Consider the following 21,929-nt stretch of genomic DNA (forward strand, 5'->3'; position numbering starts at 1 on the left):
CCTTGAACTGAAAACACGTTCACGCCGTGTTTATGACCGTTCTTTCTTTTCCTGTTTGATCGTACATAAATGTTTTTCGTTTCTTTTTTACATTCCAGGTCAGATAAGTCATACATTTTTTATTCTTTCTTAAAAATGACCAACGCGTATATAGAAACATAAATTTACAGAAATATATTTATTATAAACTCAAGACCAGCTGATAATATATAATTGTTAGGAATATAAAATTCTAACATCGCTTCACTTTTATCAAGAATTGATGATCGTACAGTATATCGGCAGCTAATGAACGACAAAGAGAGATTAAAAGCTGAAGCGCTTAAAGAAATTTTAAAATTTATGAAGTAATTATTCGCTTTATTGAATCCGTAAAAAGAGCTCGAGTATGTAAAACGAATATATATATACAAAATTTAAATCTTAGATGTAAGCACGTGTAATTATGTAATATATGTGTATACGCACAGTTATTACATTATTGGCAAAATAATACTGTCATTTTTAATATTATATAATATAATATTATTTCAATATACAAAATATTTAATTTTATATCTATACATGCATAATTTTAAAGAATTATTATAAAAAAAAATTAATCTTTAATTTTATTTGCATAAAATAAAAAATGAATATTATATATATATATATAAAAGATATTGAATATTTTCCACAAATAAGTTATTTCACAAAATTATTAATATATAACAAAGATAACTATTAATATTCAATATAATAAAAGTAAAATTGATTTCGTTACAAATTTAATATAAATTTATCGATTATTATTTTTGAGAAATTTTGGCAAATATCTTTTTTTTTTAATGATATACTTATTAAAATTTTACATATAACAAGCCGTCTGCAGCTGCCTTTGGCTTTGGTCGTCCAGGTGCAAGGGCTATTGCATTCCTAGCAGGAACAGCATTGAATATATACATAATTGAATATTTACGACTGATACTTATAGAGAAATCTCATTTTTACACGAAGTTGAAACTAATGATAAAATATGCTAGACGAAATACGTATATATACATTACAAATTTATTAACTTGTATCTTTATCACTCCTTGAAACGATATTACGATATTATATCGTTATCACTCTTATGAGACAAGACTATATTTCTATGCTGATATATGTTGATAAAAATAGCTTTAAGGCATGTATATGCGTGATAACATATTCTAAAAATCGATACTATATCTGCAATAAAAATTTTACAAAAATTAATCGTTTAAATAAAATGAAATTCTCATTTATATTTTCTTTTTTAATTTAGTTTGTTTTTTAATAGATTTTATTTAAAAAAAAAAAGTAATGAAATACATTAGAAAGATATTAAATATTTCTCGTTTACTGAAGAAAGAAAATACATAAGTAAAAAGGAAGTACGTAAATCACTTATTATACATTGATATGCGTAGAGATACATAGAGATATATTTTAAATGTGAAAACGTGAATGTTTAATAAAAAATATCATTTATCGCTTTTGATGATTGACAAAAAATACAAGCATAAAGACGAAATCATACAGTGAATTGTTAAATTACAAAATTAAAAAAATGAATTAATATAATCATGGGATACTTTGAAGGATCAATTCCAGAGGCCAAAACAAACATAAAAGTTAGTATACAAAAATTGAAGCGTATATATTAGATTACGATTACAATGAGAAAAATGAACACGAATGGAAAATATGTCGGATTATATTGCATGCAGATGTGTATATTGTTTTTTATATACATGTTATATAGGATCACATAACGTGACCATTTTAAATAACTCATACATGATGTAGAAGAAAACACAATTTGATGTTATTTATCCATAAATGGATATATGAAGGACACACGAAGGTCAGTTTTATTTTTAAATTATACTTTTTAATACATTAATGATATAAATAGTTATATATGGAATATGTAAAGTTATTATTAAACCATTTATAACAAGAAATTATTAATTTTGAATATATTTTAAATTAACTATTTAAAACGCATAAATACTTTTATGGCACAACTGATCAGAATATAACACTCGTGCAATAATCATATTTTGCTTGTTCCCGTGTTTTATATGCTTATATTATAGCTTGATAAATTATTGCTATCTTATCCATAACAATAATTCGTCTAGGGAGAAAATATTAAATACGTATATTATTATAGAAATTTATTTATATTTGTTAGAAATCACTCAAGATTTGATTTTTATATTCGTGAACTAATCGAAACTTAAATTGCTCATTTTCTCCCGGCTTTCTTCTTCTTCTTTCTTTTTTCTTAAAAAAATCTAAAAAGTTATTCTAAATATTAAAAAATCTTGAATTTTAATTTTAAGATTTTTTTAAAACTCAATTTTAAAAACAACCGATTTTTAACAATATTTACTATTTCATAATAAATAAAAAAAATTGAATTTTTACGTTTCATCTTTCCTCCACGTTTAATGTAATGTAAAAAAAAAAAAAATCATAATTAAAATGAATTTAAAATCTGCGCACATTTGTCAATTACAATGTTAATAATTAAATAAAAATACATTTACATTGTCACTCAACAAAATACTTATAAATTGTTTATCATTTATTTATCCGAGTTTCGAAAGAATTTTGTTTGCAAAAAAGAATAAAAAATTTATATGATAGAAAACTTGAAATTTTTCGAACATCTCGAATGATCTTTTTGATTCCCAAATATTTTGATACACAATCTTTCTTTTTTTTTTTTTTTTTTTTTTTTTTGACCGACTTACGTGTTCCCGCGAATTCGTGATATTAGCAGTATATGTCTATATGTCCCTGAAACTGGCTTACATGCGCTACAACATGTTAAAATACACGACTCTTAAGTATCATAGTTTCAAATTGCGCATCGGTTTCAAACAGTCTACATACACTGAAACGTAAATCCTTGCTCACTTGCTTGACCAGAACGATACAACCGATTCGTGTATCGGTGTAAGTCGTATTTGATACCGATACCAGTCCTCACATACACATATATGCAATATGCATCGTAAAATTTAAGCATCGTAAGTATCGATAGATGAATCGCAACATGTTTCTTTCCATATAAATATATATAAATCGTGTGAATTCTCTACAAGCCGATTTTTTCCTATCCAGACAAAGTGAATTGAAATTGTATCTATTAATTAAATAATCTATTAGTGTGAGAAATAAAAATATACAAATAAACGAATTTTTTATATTTATTGTTTTAATTACATGAGATATAATATGTTAAGTTTTAGCGGAAAAATGAAAAGATAAAAACTATATATATATGTAATGTTATAGAAAATTGAGAAAGAAATAAGAAATTTGTTTAACTAGTCGTTAAATCTATTAAATTCTCTCATCCACTTATTCGAAATCTTATTAATTCATTTATACATATGATTATACATGTATCATGCTGCATTTATATATAATACACGATAAAAGAAACTATATGAAGAAACAAACGCGTTTAGAGAAATGCAGTTGTGACACGTGCCAAATATCGGATTCTTGGATTAATCTCGTTTTTTCTTAAACTCAGCACGAGAGTGAGGTAAAACAGAGTCGAAATTAACACTCTGACGTGAAATACGATCAGAAATGCGAACTCAGAAACTGTTATTATTAATATACATATTGCTATTACTTTATACAATATACTATAATAGTAATATTGTACAATAGTATATTATTAACAGTCAGTTGTAAAATCTTTATACATTTTATGCAAACTCTACCAAACAAGTTTTCACATATTATCTATATTATCAAAATCAGAAAGAAAGATTTTAATTTCAATGAAACTTGAATATGTGTAATGAAGTTATGTATAAAATAATTTTTTTTTTTTTGATAAAATATTATTTTGAAAGAATGAAATTAAACTTCAACGTGCAACTTCAACGTTTTTATTATTAGAAATTCTTATTTTCATTTTCATTCTCTATCATAAATATAAAAATTGTGATTATGAGTGTAATACATTTTGAATTATTTAATATATTCATTTTTAATCCCGATTTATCCTAATATTTGATAAAATAGATAATCAAGAGAAACAGTTTCACGAGATTTGAATAACATTGAATAACATTTATTATATTCATCGTGTTTTTTTTAAATCTAAAAATCAGATCCTATAACTTGCTTTCAATATAAGATAAAGAAAAAAAAACAAAATCTTTGTTATTACATCGTGATATTTATTTTGAATTTCTACTTTTTGAGTTTTTATATTCATCTTTATTCCTTCACCCTTTTAATAACAATTCTTCTTACGAATGGAAAAAAAAAGAAACAAAAACAATGATCTGCAATTCATGAGAATGAGGAAATATCGGAAAATGAAAGAATATAGGGAGATGAGAAATGAAATTTTTTACTTTTTTCTAAGAGAAATTCATCTTCGTTCGCACCTTTTTTAGCGACAACCCCTACGGATGAAAGTTAAAACGGAAATAAATGACTTGCAACTCATAAAAATCAAGAAATATCGGGAAAGGAAAAAATATCGTGGGAGATGACAAAAAAAAAAGACGAAACGATAAAAGAAGAGAGAATGTGATTCTAAATATTCGTGCCGGTGCGTGGTTGGCCAGCCACCTTCCTGTTCCTAAAATAACCCCTTTGAACCGAGTTTCACCCTCATGAAAAGAAAAAGGAGAGGGAAGGGGGCGAAGTACGTCACACGCTGTCGGATATAGCACTGATATGGTAACCAACTACGTACACTATCGTAACTAAGTATTATGACCAATTGTTACGATTAAATAATTTCATCGAGTGAGAGAGTGCAAATTCAATATTAAAATCTGAAAACTGGTTTTCATCGGTTTAAATAATAAGAATTATAATATAAATACGAAATGCTATTTTTTAATAATAAATAATTTTAATAATAAATAATAATTTTTTAATAAATTTATGTAATAGTAAGATTTTTAATAACGATTAAAACGTAGAAAATGAAAATTATAATTTATCATATTTTTTTTTTATTTAATGAATGTTTCTTCTTTCCATTAAAACAGGAAATTTTTGCATGTACATATTTCAATTTTTTTGTTTTTTTTTGTGATTTTAAAAAAAAAAATATAATAATCGAAATGTTATGCGAATATTGTATATTTTTATTGTGACATAATGACGACAAATAAAATAATACATTATACTTATATTATCATATGAAATACTTGAAGTTTATTATTAAGTAATAAAATGAATCTTAATTATTTACATTTCAAAAACAAAATTAAAGAAAGAAGATTATAACCATGAATCTAATTTTTATCGTGCTTATTGTAGACTCATTGTAATTGTGCAAAACGAAATATAATTTATTATATAAATATCATAAAATAAAATAATGATATTATTATTATATTTGATACTTACATGTCATTAAAATTTATTTGTCAATACTTTAATAAATTTCACTTTTCTAAAAATCTTATATTATTATCAATTTTCCAATTCGTCGAAAAAAAGTAAAATATTCCCTTTTTTAAAAGCTTTTTTTTTCATATATTATTCAATAAATTTTTTATTTTTTTTCTGAAAATTGTTTATAATTTTCAGAACGCGTAATTTTACGAAATATAAAACAACGTATTCAAGTTAGAAACATCGTTTCAATTCTCAAAGCTCAAATTACTGCAATCGAACATTCAAACCAGACTTGGTAAACCCACTACAACAAGCTTATCCACTTATAAGGGAGACCTCGGGTCTCATCGAGTTCAATTTATGCTGCGTACATCTACCACGAATCTCCGCTTTCACCCTCTACCGATTTCCCCTATAGATTAAAACGAACACCTTTTACCGCTTCAAGAATATCAAATCTCGAAAACATCATTCTGACATCGCGGCTCCCAATCGATCATACCTGGTTGTAATCGAAAGAACAAACGTACAGAAGTCAAATTACATTTTTAATTAATGTTCGGATAATTTAAAATCACCTATTTGATTGAAATAATAACTTTGTTAAAAAAAAAAAAAAAAGAAAACGAGAAAAATTACTTAATAATTTTCGTGCTCAATTCTTTCTCTGTATCTTATAACTATTCCAGAATTAAGCCACAAGTTATTTTCAATTCAAGTCATGCATCGGTATATTTCGTTAGTTAATCAATAAAATATTCCCTTGATACCGTCCCAATCTCATTTCTTCGTTATCTATTTTCCTCACGTACTATTCGTTTGCAGTTAATTATCGTCAAAGATTTCCATGTGATTACGATCCCACTGCAACGTAATATAAACGCGATATTCGATATAATAAAATTGAAAAAAAAATATACATATATACGTATATATAAATCTTGCTTCAAGCGTTCGTTCGATATGAGAATGCTCGAGGAAAAAAAGAAAAATTGTTAATGAAAAAGAGAGGGAAGAAACATGTGGGAATTGGTAGTCCACGAGTCCGAGGGTAGGAGTTAAAATCGATAAAGCAAGATGGCGGCACACAGTACCGCAGAGTACCGCAGCCTAGCTTTCCACAAGATTATCCTACTACTCCTACCTACTTACCTGCGTGCCTGACTGCTTACCTACCTACCTGTCTAACCTACCTACCAACCTACCAACCTACCAACCTATCTGTCTATCTACCTAACAACCCACCAACCTACCTACCTACCAACCTACCTATCCATTTATGCGCTTAGTTACTAGCCTTACCTACTAGTCACTAGTTATAAATGTATGGTATAGCAATATCAATACGAAGCTAGTTGCATCGTACATAGATCTGTATCCCATACGACGCTATACACAGTAGTTATAGCGTAAATGGCCATAATGAAACGGGTCGCGCGCTACTAGCTAGCTGTACTACTGAAACGTTGATACATGTATATATGCATATATACGTATCCAGCAACAGTGATCGATTCGTGGTTGCGATCAGACTTCTACAAATTTTCACCGCGTTGCATAGATGGTTGCGTAGATAAGCGATTTTTTTTCGATACGAAACGATTCTGTAATATGAATAAATAATATTCTTACTGTTATTCTGTTATATATTTCATATGATATTTTTAAATGATGAAAGTTGAGATTAAGTAGAACTGTTTTAATTATAAATCAGGATGAAAGTAATTTGAATTTGAATTATGATTATAATTATAATAAAAAATTTTGCAGCACAGTGTTATATATAGTAATCTGATATTATTGAATCGTAGTAATTTATTTATTTCGTTTTATGTCAAATAATATTCAAATTTAGATCGGAAAAAGTATAACAATCGTCAGGACAGTTGATACAATTTTAAAAAAATAAAATTTATTGAAATATATTATAATATATTAAAATGAAATTACAAGATTTTTTCTGAATTAGAAGAATTATTTTATATGATAATTATGGTATATATTAATTAAAATTATTTTTTGATGGATTTTTCATGTATTTAAACTTGCATTCAATGTATTGCATCAATTTTTCATTTGGCAAAATATGCAGAAAAGATAATAATACTTTTTATCGAATATCGATTATGACATTACAATTAACCCGAATTGCCAACGTTACAATCACTTCCAATCACGCTTTAGGACTTAAATTGCAATTTTTCATTAGTGAAACACTTAAAAGTATTAAGTAACATATTAAGAAAAAGTTATTTTTAGTATGTCAAAAAATCATTTTGTTCATTATTTATGTTTATCACGTATCTATATTTAAGATATAAATGTTTAATTCTAATTTTATATATAATTAATATCATGTATCCAAAATTTATAACAATAATTATAATAAATTTTAAATTATTTATAATATTATTTTCGTCTCATGTTATTTTTGCTTTCGGTTTCTTTAAAGGTTTAAAGAACAAAGCAATGTGTAGTTATTCCCGAACTACAATATATAGTATAATATAGATATATATACTCCATTATCCGAACTATTAGAGAGAACAAAGATCATTTTAATAAAGAAATTTTCAGATAAGAATACAGATACAGAACACAAATGAATTATTTTATAGTTTGAGGAAAATAATAATATACTTATTTATAATAGAATTGAGATAATATTGTATAAAATATTACACTTTTTTAGAGCTATCAAATTTTTTAATATAGACTTATAACTTAATATGCATCTTGCAAATTTCCAATTCTATTTTTTAATGCCAATACTTGTAAATATTCCATTATCATATGTAACTTTGCTAATTCTTTTAGCATTAATTTTTTAAATATTTCTAATTTCAATACTGCTTATTTAATATTAAGTAAATACATATTTACGTTTCAATGCTACAATATATACTGTCATTTTTTATTTACTGTTAAATTAAACTCTATATTGTGATTGTTTACATTGTTACGAATAAATATATATATATAAATATAATAGAATAATATAATATAATATAATATAATATAATATAATATAATATAATAAATTTTGATAGTTTGGATAATAGAATGTTTTATTTAGTAAAATTTTCAGATAATGGAAATTCTATTCTATATTTTTCTGTATATCTGTTTATAATTGATATCTAAAGCTCACAAGATTCGTGAGTATCTTTATGGGCAATTGCTTACCATGTACATGTATTAAGATAACCTTGACTTTAACTCTGCTACGATCTTCGAAATTTTATATTTCAAATTCTCTTTCGTTTCAACGAATATAAAAATTATAAATGTCCTCAGAAAAAATTTAGCATAAAGAAATTAAATATATCGATAATAGTTCTTTAATATTTATTTTATTAATTAATTTTAATAATAAAAGAATATAATTAGATCGAAAATCGAAAGATATAGTAAAAAATTCTGTAATAATCAGGATTGAAGAAATGTTTACGACGAAAGAATCAAAGATAATTATATGCATCGATGCCTATATTATTATTAATGAAATTTATTGATATTCTTAATTCATATTCTCTTTCTTTCTTATTCGAACACTTTTTATTTCTCATATTTCTTCAATATATACATGCTATGATTCTTAATTTATTAAGGATTAATTTATTCGTGTTTATTTTTACTTTTTTCATATTGTTTTTTTTATTTCCTTTGACATCTGTAAAAGATTCCGCTTTCAAAGTTTAGTTATTTAAATAGATTAAATATATTTTTCAATCGCAACTCATGTTTATCTTTATATTAGAAACGAGTCGTTAATAAGACTAATAATAAATATTTGGAAAAAAGATAAATGGAATATGGAAAAATTTATTATTTGCAATAAAATTTATAACAAAAAAAATATAATGTTATAGTGAGATATTCGAAACAAATGCAAATTTATATATTTTTATATAAATTAATTTTTAGATATAGTAAAATATCATAATATATAAATGCAAATGTTTCGGTAATTGCATTAATTGAAGATATATCATTATATATTTAATTGAAAGTTATAAAAAAATTAATATTTGAAGATATATAAAATTCACTTGAAAGTATGATGACATAATTGTAACAGTATTATTTCAGATTATATTCAAGATCAGTTGATGTAAATTAAAAAAATTTGTCTGTTTGATTGCAATTTTAGAAAATTTATCTCCTTATATATGTATTTTTTTTTAATGCATTAATAATAAGAAGAATTTTGAAGAAATTAAAAATCGTAAAATAAAAATTTGCTCGAGCAGTTCGAGCAAAATTGATGTAATTTGTTACTTGCTTTATTTGCGTACAGTTTTACGTTCGCAACATCTTACGTAACGTTAGAAAATACGTATCTACGCACTTGATGCAACAATAACATAACTATGAATTAAAGAGAACGACTTTGAATAGAAATTTAAATCATTATATTAAGAATGCATAATAACATCGAATTAAAAATTAAAAGCAACAATATTTTCTTTAATAATAATAATTATATATATCTTTAATAATAATCTTTAATAATAATCTCTTTAATAATATATCTTTAATAATAATAATAATAATTATTAATAAAAACCTTGCAAATCTTGGTATTCTCTCAACCAACAGATACTAATTTTAAACGCAAGTTATAAATAATTAATATTAATTTATGAATTTATTTTTTTCATATTTAATAAGTTTTTATTTAATCTTTTTTATAAGTATTCCTTTTTTTATTTAATTATAAATTATACAATCTTATAAAATTTAAAGAAATGAAAATTTATAACATTATAATAAACTATATAACATTATAACATTAACTTATAACATTATAATAAACTATATTTTAAAGAAGAATAAGAAAATTTCTCTAAACCTCTAATATTTTAATACATCTTTCTTGATAATAATATTCAATATTTTTTAATATTAGTTTAAAGTAATTATTTATATTAATTTAATTAATTTCAAAAAAATATTAATTATTAAAATAATTAATAATATTATATTACAATTATAATTCTAAAACGTATTATTAAGAATATAGTTAAAGAGTATATATATAGTTACTGATAAAAATTAAGCGAGATTCTTTATATTTCTTATCTTTATTTATTCTTTGTTATTTCAAATACATTTGAAAAATAATCTTATTGTTTATTAATGTTTATGAATGCATTTTCAATGTATGAAACTTAAAGTAAAGATAAGACAGCTCATACATTACATTAAACGATAAGATTATTTTTCAAATATATTCTCATCTCAGAGAATAGAAGAAATATAAAGAAATTCGTAGACGATTATTTTATTTCTTTGTCAATAAATGTATTGTTACATTAGCAAATATGCGATATATAATGACAACCAAAATATTTCCTCTATTACCCAAATTTTTGTAATGACACTCTTCATAAATCAAAACATAGAATTTTTATTGCAAATTTTTGTAAAAATATAATTTGAAATTTAAGTAAAGTTAAAAAAAACGAATATTTAATGCTGTAACTATTTATATTATAAAATAATACATATAGCAATACTCATGTTTTATGAAAACAGTTCTTCATACGTTTCTTAATATTTATCTTTATTGTATTCTTTATTGAACTTACTTACCAATGATAAATTATTTAAATTCTAAAATTAGATTTTTAACAAAGAAAGAAAGAGAGAAAAAAAAATTCTATATTTTTTTTAAATACACATTAAATAAAAACCTTATTGGAGAATTGTGCCAATACTTTTGTTCCACACTGTATACACTTACTTTCGATATCGAACTAATGTCACGCTACCAATGGAGATTTCCCTTTCTCCAACTTTTATTTCTCGCTTCTTACGTTTCGCTACGTTAAAAACAGGTTCGACGAGCAGTATACATTAATTGTATAACGATAAACCGGCCTATTTTTTATTTTCTTTTTCTTTTTTTTTTTCTTTCTTTTTCTTTGTTTCTATATTTTTCGCCAGAAACGAAGCGAAGCGCATTCGTAAATGGAAAAAGAAATCGAGCGACACGACACGTCTTTTCGATCGAGTTAAGGCAAAGCTTGAAAGTCGGTGACTCTTTCTTGACGAGAATAACCGTAAACTTCTTGAACGAATGCGTCTCGGTCACGCGATGGAACGTGAGTATTAAAGCGGAGCTACAACTTTGATACAATATTTCAGTTTGCCACGTATAAGCAAAAGCGTGGCAAGGAAAACGATCGTTTCCTGTCGAGGAAATATCAATATTATCTTTAGATTAAGTGGTACTTGACCTTTTCGAAATTATGGAACGCTTTTGATCGTAGAAGAAGCGATGCTTTTCTTGTTTCTTCTTCGTCAATTTTTTTTTAGATTTTCTTTTTCTTTTCTTTTTTTTTTTTTTTTCTTTTCAACTATTAATATCGTTCAATTTTTCACTGGACGACGGATGCTACGGCGATTTATGCATTTATGCAAAATTTAAACGTATGAAAATCTATACAACGATTGTATTGATCATACGCAAAATATTCAAACTATGATATACGTATTATGATGTTTCGAAGAATAAAAATCTTTATTCGAGCTTCGTCTTACTTTACGCAAGTATCCACACAATCTATTTATGGAACGTGTTATTGTTATATAAAAATTTATTATCAAAATCAATCGTCCAAGAAACATGTGATTTAATGGGTAAACGGATTGGCTCTCCCGATTTAATGACATCAGTAGAATAGAGCGCTTAAAGAGAAAAGTGTACGCAAACAAGTCTGAACGGTTCGGTTAAATTTGACTAAAATGCGCTCGATTAGATTTGCACGATCCATTCTTCATATTTTCTATCGCTTAATGGTCTGAGCGTGCTTGATCTTTTAATACACAAAAAAAGAAAAAAATAGACGTATCACGAGGAAGAAGAGATGAATACGTTATTTTAAAGAAAAAAATTAATTAAACGATATATAAAAAAAAAAATTTCACTTTTCACAAATTTTCAATGATTTGTTGAAATTCGTATAATTAAAATAAACACGACGTAAATTGGTCTAATTTTACTAGTGATCTAGTAACTAATCAACGTTATCTATAATTACCTATGATAAAGTTAACTGCTAATAAAAACTAATTCGATTTACGTCATGTTTAGACTCAATTTCAATTGGAAGATTTTCATCGAAACTTGTGAGAATATTTATTGATATTTGGATAAAGAAAGTACGAAAATTATTCGAAATAAAATCTTTTCTATTTTTATAATTTTATAATTTTATAATTATTTTTTTTCTCTCATCCATTTCTGTCATTCTTTTAAACTTTTTAACCGCACAACAATATACATTTATCTTTAATTCACACAATACGTGTTAATATATCTCAGGATCATCTTTCAAGAGCTAATTTAACGAATACAAAAGTTGATATATAAAAAATGATAATTGAAGTTTATTTATTAAATTATAAACGATTCAAATTCATGCTAGATAAAGTAATGTACAAACCAATCTTATTCTATTTTCATTTCATAAGCTTGAATTGCTTATAATTACTTAATAATCGACGTTATTATATACCAATTTTTATTTATTTTGACCATATCTGTAAAATTGACTTTTCAAAAGTGTTATACGAATATACATCAATACTTTATATATTTATTCTCATAAAATTATACTCGAATCAATTTCTGAAACAAAATTGGTCGCAAATGAATTGTCTCGAACTTAAAATTAATGCAATATTGATTATATTTAATTTAGATGATGGTTAAATGAAGAATAAATGATTTCTTTGTCTCTTTTAAAAGATTGATGTGATTGAAAGACTTGCAGCGTTCCATGATCAATAAACTGTCTCTTCTTCTCAAATTAGTTTTTAACCAGATTGAAGTAATCACACTGATTCGAATAATGTGTTTCGTGAGAAATTATTGTTTATACAAAGATTTTTATATTTTTATATTTTTATATTTTTAGAAGATTTATCTAGTTTTAGTATCGTTTATAGTTTTTAAATTGTGATTAAATTAGTACATAATTAATATCAAATAACTATTTCATTTTCGATCGATTGAATTTGCATCACTTTTTCTCAACCTTTTGAAATGTGCGTTTGACAAAAAAAAACTTTTAGTAACTTTTATTATGAATTGTTTATTTCATAAAATCAATCGTTTATAACGAAATTTCCTTCAAAATAGAAATATTATTTTTAACTTGTGAATGCATTTTTACAATATTTTGAAATCACTTTCAATTTTTTTTTTAATAAATCTTGTTAATTTAATCATTTTTACTTTTATTAACTACTGTTCTATTAACTGTAACTGTTCTATTCAGATTAATAATCAATTGACTTTTGTCAAGATGTATTAAGAAAAAAAAATATCTTGAGATGCGAAAAAAGTACTGAAAACAATTCCAAAAATTCGTTGGAGAAATTTAATATTGCTTCGAGCAACATATATCAGGAAGAGATTTATCGTAAATTCTTTGAATTTATCGTAAATAAACGAAAAGTTGACAAAGATGTTCCAATTTATATTTATGTTATTGAATCAATTGTTTTTTTTAATAACAACATATCAGATCATAATTAATAAAAACATAAATTTTATTTTTTAATGCACATAGTTTTTTTTAGAATAAATTAAATAATGGAGAAAGTTTATCATCGTAAAAATATCCAGATGCAACGAGTAACTTATATAAATTTAAGATTAATTTACAAACAATGTGTACTAGAAAGAAATGAATGATTCATTACAACAAATAAACTCGTTGTGTTCGGATATTTTTATAAAATTAAATTTCTTCATTATTTAACTCATCGTATGAAAATTGTTAAATAAATAAATCAAATAAATAAAATTTATTTCCACACTAACTAAAATATTAAATTTAAAACGATATTAAAAAACAATCAAATTCAATGATACAAATATGCGCTGCAATAATCTCTCCACACCCCAATATTCAAATATTAATTCACGATATAATATATTATCTTCTCTACAAATTTCACTATGATCTAATGTAAAACCACCAAATTAATTTTTACAATCGATAACAAAACCCAGACAAATAGGTATACATAGGAAGGAAAAGAAAGAAAAAATATTAATTATAACAAATTTTGAATTTTGAACATTATTTCACATACTTTTCACTTTGTGATTTTTATCACTTATCACTATCTTCATATTAAATTTTTTTTCTGAAAGCTATAAGAAATTGGAATATACGATAAAAAAAGTGGAAAAAAATAAAAAATTATGTTATTTAAAATTATGAACGTTTTATTGAAATGTCGTGACGTTATATTGAAAAATTATCCTTTTCCTGAATATTCTTCTTTTTCTCGTAAACATTTACAAAATGTCACAAATTGTGCATTATTCTAATTTCTCTTAAAGTGCACAATATCGAGATTATATCCTGTCCTAATAGGCTTGAATCTACAATAATATTCGAAACGCGAATAGTGTGAAAGAGTGCGAAATGAAAAGGTCATGCAATCCGAAAATCCATAACCGTCCCCATTACAGTTGCCAAGTATCGCGCTTGCGCAATTTCGATATCGAAGAAAACACATCTAATGGTCCATTCCCGCTGCAATATACTTTTCCACGCTTACCGAAACCATTTCTCCTTACAGAAACACGTGAAAAATCTTGTTGCTAATATCGTAATATATTAAACTGTTGCTCTTCATTCAGAAAACTTACTCTTAATTTCGATCTGTTTTAATATCGATGAGAAAAAGACTGGTAAAAGCAAAAGACATTTTATTTCATCCTTCGTATTAAATGATTGATTATTTGGAACGTAGTAATTAAATGTTCTGTTAAATTAATATATTTGTTGCGCGTTTGAATTTCAAATTCAAAGATGGCTGAACATAATTTAAACGGTATTTTATTATTTTATTATGTAAAAATAAATTACTTATTACAACGAACTTTATTTTAGCATAGAAAAGAATCAAGAATTATTATCAAAAAATTATTAATAATAATTAATCATAAGTTTTAATTACAAGCAATAATTTCAATTTTGTTTTTTAATAAAATAGAATATATTGAATGAGTTATATCAAACTTTTATTAATATATATATAATATTTTTTAATATTAACATTTAAATTAACATATCTTTCCTAATATTTCAAAATTGAAATTTCAAAAATTAACTTATTTCAAAATATATTAACGAATGAAACTTTGAATTATGCTACTTTTCTGATCATGTTTAGATTAAAAAAAATCTAAAAGTTTTGACAAATTGACACGCCAGTATATCATATGGCAATGTTAATTATTAATATATTTATGTATGTTTAATCAAAATTTCGAATTTTCTAGAAGATTTTGGAAATAAAACAGCAATAATTATAATATTATAATTATTGTCCAAATTGTTCTACATTTTTGAGTAATTTCCAAAGTATGTATTGTACGAACAAATTTTTATAAAATTACATCACATTATACGATTTATTTATTTTCAAAAAAAAAAAATCATCTTTGTTATTTTAAATGGAATGTATTTTTCTTTACTCAAACATATAAGAATGTTGAATTTCAAACAAGAAATATACAAGTATAAAATGTTTTCGCATACTTCAAAATTATTTCAAAATGCTTTATCTATCCGTCTATATAAAAACGAAGTTCCACTGTATTGTCAAATATTCTCACCGTGTTCCTATGACGCTAGTATATCATATGTTATATAAATGCTATTTCTATAATGAATTGTACATTGGCGAACAAAAGATTTCTTATATTATTTACAACAAAAAAAAATATAAATAAAAAATTCTGATTTTAAAGAAAGTTTATGGATACATGGAGTATAACAATATAAACGAATATTTTCGTCAATGGAAAATCTCTTTGGAGGGATGAAATCAATGCTTCTTTTCAAATACAGTTTTCGCCTCGTAAAAAATCAACGCTCAAATTTCCGGTGCGTGCGTTTTTCATTTTTTTAAAAATAATGTGAGATAGAGCAAAATTTTAAATCTAGAAAATATTCAGAATTTAACATTCTATCAATCTGAAAATATAAAAAAATTTCCAGACAAAATTTTACTCGAAATGTGAAAAGTTATTGCAATTTTGGGAATTGATTTCATTCCTTCGAAAAAAGTTGTTCAAAAAAAAAACAAATAAATAAATACAAGTAATAATTTTAACTTTGTTTTTTTATAAATATCGAATGAATTACATCAAATTTTGATTAATATTATTTTTTACTTTTACTGTTACGCCTAAATCAACATGTTTTTTCTCATATTTGTTGAAATTTCAATAATAATATTTCAAAATATATTAACAAATAAAACTTTAAATTATGTAATTTTCAATGTTTTTGATTCATCATGATGTATGTACCCTATCATGTTCAACATATACATAAACTTTCATTCAAAATTAATCATTTTTGAATTAGATAAATTCCGTAATAGAACAATCCACGAATTTTTTCTTTTTTTTCCGTATATTATAAAAATCTCACATATTTAAAAAAAAACACATATTTGTCAACTCGAACAAAGCGGAAATTGTCGCGAGGATTAAATAATTCGTAAAACAAGAGAAAAAGACAGAAAAAAAACTGGTCACGGACTTAAATAAATAAAACTAGAAAGAAAGAAAGGGAAGAGAGAGGGAGAAAGAAGGAGGGGAGAGAGAGAGAGAGAGAGAGAGAGAGAGAGAGAGAGAGAGAGAGAGAGAGAGAGAGAGAGAGATTATGCTATACGTCCAACTTAACGCGCCAACGATTTTCCAAGATACAAAAAAGAGGGTTAGGAGCACTCACTCACCGATTCAGGAAGCTACGACAACAAGTTCCATGTCCCTCGCAAGTGATCTCTGTAATAAAAAAGTCAAAGCGAAACAATATAATTAACGAGACACTCGAGAGGCAAAAGCGGTGAAATCGTATAATTGTGACAGGGGAAGAGAGAGAGAGAGAGAGAGAGAGAGAGAGAGAGAGAGAGAGAGAGAGAGAGAAAGGGAGGAAGGAAAAAAAACGGAAGGGGATGCGGATGAATCGGTTTCTCCGCGAACGAAAAAGGAAAAAAAAAAAAAAAAAGAGGGTACTTGGAGACTTCGTCACCCTCGTAGACGCATATCGAGCGAAGACTCCCGTTTGTTTCCCGACCGGCAGGATTTAGTCTCGACTCGTGTATACCCCATCGTGCATCTTCCAACACAAACAACCGAGATATTGTTTTCGCGTGCGCGGTTTTCTTCGGTCGTTAGGGAAGATTCCGACGAGCTACTCCATAGGGAGTGAAGTGGTTCAGGGGAGAGAGTCCTTTCCATACACAATTCCTGTACCGTGTCCTCCCGTTGCGTGCTCTTTAATTGAAAGTTGTTCGATGCTCGCGTCAAATAGGGCAGGAACGTGTCTACTTGTTAATTTCGATGAGTTTCGTTGACTCCTCCAAATATTATTCTTAAGTATTTCTTAAATAAATTTCTTAAATAATATTCAATACGGCCTTTGTGCATTCGTCTCATTCATTTTCGTAATCTTTAATTGGTCTACTGTTGTTTTCGATTCTTCCAAATGTGTCATTTTTCGAAATCTCTCTATTCTGTCCATCGTACTCTCTGAAATACTATTCATATTGGTGAAAAAAAAAAAAAAAAAATTCGTAAAAAGATTCTTTGTCAGACTATGCGAGAGCATCGAGCAAAGAGATTTCTTTTGAATATTCAGAATCGTGAATAGAGGGATGATTCTATCCCTGCGAATGAGATACGTAATTCTTTTCAATATTATTTCAATAATTATGAGATCGCACGAAAGATTGCGAGAGACTCCATTGTCCTTCTCTGTCGTGGACTAGTACGTGCGACCATGTTGACAAATAAATACGTTAGAGAGAAAAAAGCGTTTGAAAAATAGATATCCCCCCTCTCGACTTTGAGCAATCAGACATACGTATTTCCCTTCGTGAAACTTTTTTCCAACAGTGGAACAATAAGTACTTAAGTATAGTAAGTGCTTTGATAGTAAACACATGTCGAGACTGCATCGCGTCTAACAGAGGTAGATAGAATTCTGAGAATTGGAGTCACGTTCTTTAGCGAAAATAGGGAGACAATAAGTTTGAATAAGATAAAAAGAACGTGAACTATTCACGTTCGACTATTCGCTAACATTGATGCGCGGCATTACATAAATAAGTAATAAGTTGAAATAGATATATTTAAAATTATATAAGGTATATACGATTCTACGTATAAAATTAATTCGAAAAAGAAATTTTTTTTTTTAAGATCCCATTTTTGAGTAAATCGAGCTTGGAAATTTTTCACATATAAATCAAATTGGCTAATTTTTTATTGAATAGTCTATTATGTAATAAAAGAAAAATAAAATAAAATTTTGTTGCTTATGCTTGTTTTTGAAAAATCGAGATCAGGAAGACGAATTTTCAAATTCGTTCTCTAAAATTAATTTTTAAATGAAAGCTTAGATAGAATTATCTTATTAGTCAATTTCTTACTTGTGCTTAATTATTAAATTATTCAAATTAATCGAATAATGAAATCTTAAATAAAAAATTTTTCGACTTATTTATTTTTATATATGAAACCATATAAATCACATATAAACCAGCCAGTCACTCGTATCACGATTTTAGAAACATTCTGTATGAATGGTTATGTGAATGTTCTACTACGTGAATGTTTAAATAAAGTTCTGAAAAGTTAACATGAAATTTTGAAGAGAAAGGAACATGGCAAATATAAAATTTTAACTTCATTTATTTTATAATTTAGTGAAAAATTTTCATTAAATTGAATTCTATTTAATGTCTAAAATCTAAATGTAACTAATAACTCAACTTGATTTGAAAGTATGGAATTTGCAATAGAAAAAGATATAAAGAAATATAATATATAATCGATATATAATCGGTATATAATATGATATGATATGATACGATAGTGAAGTATAAGATAAACCAAAGTCGTTTTATACCTGTATTATAGTAAAGGAAAATAGTATAAAAAAAGTATAGTAGTAAAAAAAAATGAAAGAAATATATTATTAAATATAATTATTTACTTACATAACCAATAAAACTGATTTCATTTTCACGAGGAAAATATCATAAATCGATATAATTTTTGAAAAATTAAATTGAAAAATATTTTATTTTTGGTTGAATTAATTATTCATCACGTTAGTCACTTATTATTCAAATTAATTTTTATCGGTAATACTTCGTATATGACTATTTGAATTAATCATCATTTTCTTATATGAATAATTCTAATGTCACATCAATGTTGACAAAGCAAAAATTTAATTATCTTGCTTCTCTTGGCTCTATTTATATTGATATTTATGTGATTTGATTAATTATAATCTAAAAAGAAACTAGCAAACCAATTCAAAAGTCATTATAATTATTTAAATCAATGAATTCATCAAAAATTTCTATCATTTTCGTGTATATTTTGAGATTTATATAGAATTTTTTCAAAATAATAATCGAAAAAGAGATGATTTCTAACAAAAAATAAAATGAAAATTTTTATTGTGACTTTATTTTCAAGAATATCATGTACGAAAATAGCACATGCTTGAATATAACATATAGAATATATTCGTTAAATATAGAATATATTATTATATATATACAATTTTATGCAATAATATTAATAAATAAATTTCAAGAATTTATTCAATTTAATTTACAAAATATTAAAAATCGAATATTAAAAATCGAAAAGAAAAAATTTTTATCTCTAAAATATTAAAACGAAAATTTAAAGTAATATTTATCCATATAAGAAATGTTTTTTTAGAAAATCAAGTTTGAAAATTTGTTGGAATGTACTAAGATACAAAATCTCCTTCGTAACCATTAATATTTATATATGTTGTTTATAATAATGTTAGTTTAATTAATTTTAAGAATTGATAAGCAATTTTTATTTTCTTAGTTTATAAATTAAATTAGTTTATAAATTAAAAATATCAGTCCTGATATTCCAGACAAAATTTAGTCAATGAATTAGAATATTATGAATTGATAATAATGTATTCAAATTCTTTGCTTGTTTAAATATTTGAACGATATTATCTTTTAATTTATGATGATTAGATATGGTTATTTTTTTTAATTAACTACTCCTTTTATGACTTTACAAACTTAACATTAAATTGTTTATAAATACAACGACGAAATGACAATGACTAGTCATATTGAGTGAACGAAATAGATTGTGTCTAATTGTAAATGCACATGCACAATCAACGAATTTTAGTCAGTTGATGAAAATATTATATCAATAAAATTATAAAAGAAATATCATATCGGTATAAAAATTTTGATTATGTCCGGAATATTTTGAAATTTTTTATTCGTGAATTATTTCTTTTTCATAAAAATAATATAATTTTTTTTTCAATTATTATACTATAAATTTTTATCTTTGAAAGTCAAACTGTGAAACCATTGTCAATTATAATTGTTGTATCTTCTTTTTTTAAATTATTGGATTATTATTAATAGTAATATTAATTATTAATATTAATTAAATGTTATAACTTTTTTCAAAAACTAATTATTATCATTATTAATATTAAATACACTATTATGCTATAGTTATATTATACTACATATATTATACTATATACTACATATATTATAGTATAGTATAAATAAGTCTAACTATAATACAAAAATTAGTAACTATAATAACTTTACTATATTATATTATATTATTAATTAATCCTAATATGTATTATTTTCTTATACAATTTTTTGTGATTAATTTCTAATAAAATACTAAAAATATATATATATATATATATATTTCTGAAATCAACTTACAAATCGATAACATTGACTTTTTCAACAAAAAATCTTATTCCATTAATTCCCATTTTTTTTAAATCAAAAAAACTTTCGTTTCGGTTTTCATACCACATTTTATATACCAAAAAAATTTTATTCTATATTTTCGTTTTATTTTCAGATCAAAGATCGTTCCTTCGATTGTGCCAAAATTTTGGTAACACCCTGTACATCGACCGTTACATTACTCGCGCACGTTCTATCAAGATTACCACGCATCACCTGCGTTCAGGGACACGAAAACTATCACCAAGCAGTTGAATATCATAGCTGTCTTTGGCATAATAACGATCACGCGAAATCTGCATATAATAGATGTATTACGTGTAAAGAAGGACACGGAGCCGTTGTAAAATTCTTGCGATTATGAAAGCTTCTGACCATCGCTGAAAAAGCTTAGTGAACCGATAAACACCAGAGGATAGAGGATATATAAATACGAGATAATCGATTCTGCAACAGGAGAACTCTATCGTAAGCCAAATCCATGTATAGAAATCAATGAAACCGATAAACGCATCTTTACAACGCTTCGTTTCACAATTTGGTTAATATTATAATAGAATAATAATGTTGTTACATTGAATATAATATTGTAAATTATACATCTTATAATAGAATGAATAACATATGTATAATAAATGTATATTAGTTGCAATTCATATTATTGAAATAATTAA

The 21,929-nt window shown here is 25.0% G+C and overlaps 1 protein-coding gene across 2 annotated transcripts in view; it reads right to left on the reverse strand.

The window, feature by feature from the left end:
* Positions 1-21,929, reverse strand: part of LOC122716347 (stress-activated protein kinase JNK) — a 154,440-nt gene that overhangs the window by 122,553 nt on the left and 9,958 nt on the right. The window contains exon 2 of one of the 2 annotated variants that reach the window (XM_043939350.1): positions 17,185-17,233. The exons of the other annotated variant lie outside the window; for it this stretch is intronic. The gene's annotated coding sequence lies outside the window, so the exon portion shown is untranslated. The remainder of the gene's footprint in view (positions 1-17,184; positions 17,234-21,929) is intronic. 2 annotated transcript variants of the gene reach the window in all.

The sequence above is a fragment of the Apis laboriosa genome, unplaced genomic scaffold (assembly GCF_014066325.1).
Source record: "Apis laboriosa isolate Shangri-la unplaced genomic scaffold, ASM1406632v1 scaffold45_cov149, whole genome shotgun sequence".
Classification (NCBI taxonomy): Eukaryota; Metazoa; Arthropoda; class Insecta; order Hymenoptera; family Apidae; genus Apis; species Apis laboriosa.